The sequence below is a fragment of the Tupaia chinensis genome, unplaced genomic scaffold (genome assembly GCF_000334495.1).
Source record: "Tupaia chinensis unplaced genomic scaffold, TupChi_1.0 Scaffold140692_1, whole genome shotgun sequence".
Taxonomy (NCBI): Eukaryota; Metazoa; Chordata; class Mammalia; order Scandentia; family Tupaiidae; genus Tupaia; species Tupaia belangeri.
This window is the reverse complement of record NW_006200562.1, coordinates 39,319-43,667: the sequence shown is the minus strand read 5'-3', so window position 1 is coordinate 43,667 and position 4,349 is coordinate 39,319. Positions and strand designations below refer to the sequence as shown.

Sequence of the window (4,349 nt, the reverse complement as noted above, 5' to 3'; positions counted from 1 at the left end):
AAACCAAAGTGTCAGAAATAAACTTCACAGAGCTGGAAAAGAAATCACAGAATTTTTATGGAATCATAAAAGACCTCATATTGCCAAAGCAATCCTGCACAGGAAGAATGGATTGGGTTGCATCTCACTCTCTAACTCAAAAATATACTACAAAACTGTGGTAATCAAAACAGCATGGTATTGGCACAGAAATAGACAGGTGGATCAATGGAACAGGATATAGTACCCAGAAATAAACTCTCAGACATACATCCAACTGATTTTTGACAAAAGGTACCAGTCAATCCAGTGAGCAAAGGAAAACCTCTTCAGTAAATGGTGCCGGAAAACTGGATATATACTTGCAGAAAGATGAATCTGAACCCCTACCTCTCACCTTTAACAAAAATCAACTCAAAGTGGATCAAAGATCTAAACCTAAGACCTCAAACTATAAAACTGCTGCTGCTGCTGCTGCTGGAAAACATGGGAGAAACTCTGGGAGACATTGGGATAGGCAAAGACTTCTTAAATAAGATCCCCAAAGCACAGTAAATAATTCCAAAAATAGACAAGTGGGCTTAGAACAGATTAAGAAGTTTCTATCTTCAAAGGATACAGTAATTAGTGTGAATCGACAGCCCTCAGAATGGGAAAATATTATTGTAAACTATGCATCAGATAAGGGACTGATAACCAGAATACACACGGAACTCAGGCAGCTGTACTGATAAAAGATGATCAATCCCATTAAAAGGTGGGAGAATGAGTTGGAAAAAACCTCTCTATGGAAGACATGCAAACAGCCAAAAGGCATATGAAAAACTGCTCATCATCCCTCATTGTAAGGGAGATGCAGATCAAAATCACAATTATATACCACCTAACCCCAGTCAGAATGACTAAGATTAAAAACAAACAAACAAACAAAAAATAATATGTGCTGGCAGGAGTGTGCTGAAAGGGGAACTCTCTTACACTGATGGTGGGAATGAAAATTGTTCCACTCTGGAGAACAATTTCAAGATTCCTCAAAGACCTACAAACAGAAGTACCATATGATCCAGCAATCTCACTTTTTGATATCTACCCAAAGGACAGAAGAATTCTTAATTGGTAAAGTGCTTCCACATCCATGTTTATTGCAGCATTATTCACAAATGCTAAGACATGGAACCAACTCAAATGCCCATAAACAGATGAATGCATTGAAAAACTGTGGCACATATACTCTAAGGAATACTACTCAGCCATAAAAAAGACCCTGGCTTTTGATAGAAAGTGGATGAATATGGAAAAATAACTGCTGAGTGAAGCAAGCCAGGCGATGAAGGAGGAGAATGGAGGAGAGTCTGAGGAAGGACATTAAGGAGAAAACATAGAGAGGCAAGGTATTTATGGGACAAAGACATGCATTATCTATTTTTTATCATATTTGATAGCAGCTTTTTTTAATTGGTTACAAATCCTAAGCAGATATACAAAATTAGGAACACATTTAGATGCCTCTATTGAAAGAATGTTTTAGTCTTTTTTTTTCTGCTATAGGGCGCGTGTGCTCGCCAAACAGACAGAGAGAAACATAGAGACAGAAAGCGAGAAATCACCCCCCAGGGGGGGTGGTCACCCTGCAATCCCTTCTCCTCCATTCTCCTCTTGGGATCTTGGTCACACACGCACACATGCCCGGCGTGAGTTTTAAGCCACCGGGTCCGGGACATGAACCACAGTCGACTACATGGGAGTCCAGCGACATAGCCATTATGATAACTGCTGGTTCCCAAGAATGTTTTAGTCTTTTTGAACTGAGTTTAAAAACTGCAATTTTTAAACACTGTTTTGAAAACTTAAAAGTGCAGTAATATACTTTCCGTTACCTATTAAATGGTGCAATTCCAATTCAAAACTGGTAAGGTCACAACAAATTGAATCAAGCAAATGCATTCATATGTCTGCACTACCTGATGCTAACATTCATTTAAATGTTAGTTTGCACTTAAAACACAAAAGGAATAGGAATCTTCACAGTAGAAGCCCAATTTTAATCTTAATGTGTGCAAAATTTTAAAAAGGTAATTATCAGTTAAGTATGGAAAGTCCAGAAGAAACAAAACTGGAAGGGGTACAATGTACAATATAAGAAGATTTGGAATACAAGGTTTTCAGTGAAGTTTGTGACCTTAATTAGCGTTGACCTTGTTATTCTTACTTTTAGTGAACACCACACAGGTTCAAAAATTTAGACTATAGTGTCCGAACAGGATGCAGTTACCATATGAAGCTTTAACTCAAAATTTGGATAAAGAAAAAAATACACAATAAACTTCAATTTTATGTGCACAAGAGTTGAAAGATCTGAGTCACCTTAAAGGGAAATTGATTCTAAAATTTATGAAATCTATAAATAATCAGAGGCCAAACCACTATATTAAAACAGATTCTCTAGCAAGTAAAATCTTGCAATTTAAACATATCCTTGTATCCACTTTAGATACAAGACAAAACTCACTCTTTAAGGTGGCTCCACCTTGGCTAATGCATACATTTGTAATCAATGCACACCTGCTATGTGTTGCTTATCAGTGAAAACACCCCAGCGGATTCACAAAGCTCTGATGTCATCTGTCTCATCTTCATCACAGTAAATACATCTCCCATCAGATAACTAAATTAGTTTAGATTTTCTATCCCTTCACATAAATGCATTGAACAAGAGCAACAAAACCATTTCTGTGACAGCACAAATTATTTAGTTTTAAAAACTGTCAGATTTATAGTCTTTCATTTATAACTGGGTCAGACAATTTACCAAAAACAATGACTCTACATTGTAATACCAGTGCAGCATTACTTAAAGATCACTGAAAATCAGGTTAATGCTAAATAATTGCAGATTATTCCCTTCCACAGATCCCCATCTGATCTCTTAAAATGTGAAGATGCTTTTAAAGTTAGTATCTGAATTAATTTGCCCAGTACTCAAAGAATGAAATCTTATGACACTTCTAAATAGTTGCTGGTTTGTTGCTAATCACATTATCAAAAGCACTGGTTACTAAGTAAAAAATATTTTAAGACTAAATTACAGTAAACATGAAAGCTCCACAGTTTAAACCCAATATAAATCAACCATATCCAATTATCAAATTAAAACAAAGAAATTAACTCCTGAAAGCTGAAAGTCAGATTTTTTTTTTTTTAACACATCACCAATAGGTATTTTAGATCTTTGTAGTTTGGGTTTTTTTGTTTTTGTTTTGTTTTGTTTTGTTTTTTTCCTTTATAGTCAGAGACTCTTGCTTTCAACTTAAGCAGAAGTTGAAGTCGATAACAGGTTCCAGCTCAGGTAAAATACCGTGCACAGCATTTAATTATTTCAAAACTGAAGAAACGCATAGGCTGAAGTGAGTGGTCAAATAGGGCTTGCTGTTCTCAAAAATTAGGTATAATGGTGAAAGTATTACCATCCACATCTAAAGTTCTTCCTCCAACCCTGGCTTCTGAGGCAGGTAATAAATACATCAATTACTGATAGGTGAAGTAAAGTTTTTGAAAACTTATCTGTTTTATCTATAGCCAAGTTTCTTCATTTTAAGTTACTTTTTGTGTGTGTCAGTTCCACCAATGAAAATCATTTGACTTGTACTTTAAAATCTATTTTTCCACATAAAGAATATAAAAATATGTTTGTGGAGGACAATGAAGTAGGCTCAGATCATACTGCACCTTTTCTTTCTTCCAACATGTATATGCATCATACCAAAGTGTCTTAATCCACAGTGTACCATTTTCCAAAGTATCAGTGGGCAGCTGACAAGCCACCACTATGGGATATTCTAAACTGGAGACTGCAGTTGTCTGCATGTGGCACCAAGGAACTAGGAAAAATAGGGCTGTTGAGATTGTTAAGGAAAATTCTAAAACAGTTCAGGAAATCATGCATATGCATTTACAGTCTATGTGATAGTGACTTTTGGCAACTGCAAAGTGACTGAAACATGGCTTGCTTTAGAAGCATCAAAATGAAGAGGCATGTGTGTTTGGGAGCCTTTTGTCACTGTTGTTTTTGTCACTTGGTAGCCATCTTGTGGTGCTTCATATTTAATGTGGGAAAGAAGCTGCACTTGATTGAACTTAAAAATTAAATTCTTTTGTTTGGAGGTTGGCTGTTGGGTCAAAATTGTAAATACCTCCTTCTGTTGCTTCAGAAATGAGGCTAGGATCTTCATCAGTATCATCACCAGATAAATACTGATCTATGAGGTGGGCCCCGTCCACACCCCGCGCGGCGGCGGAGGGCCCTGCGTGCCCCCCCCCCGCCCCTGCGCAGCGGTGGTGGTGGCCGGCAAGCCCGCGGGGGCCCCCCCCCG

At 37.4% G+C, this 4,349-nt stretch overlaps 1 pseudogene; it reads right to left on the bottom strand.

The window, feature by feature from the left end:
- Positions 1-4,113: 4,113 nt before the first annotated feature.
- LOC102499430 (importin subunit alpha-3-like) overlaps positions 4,114-4,349 on the bottom strand; it is a 4,432-nt pseudogene continuing 4,196 nt past the window's right edge.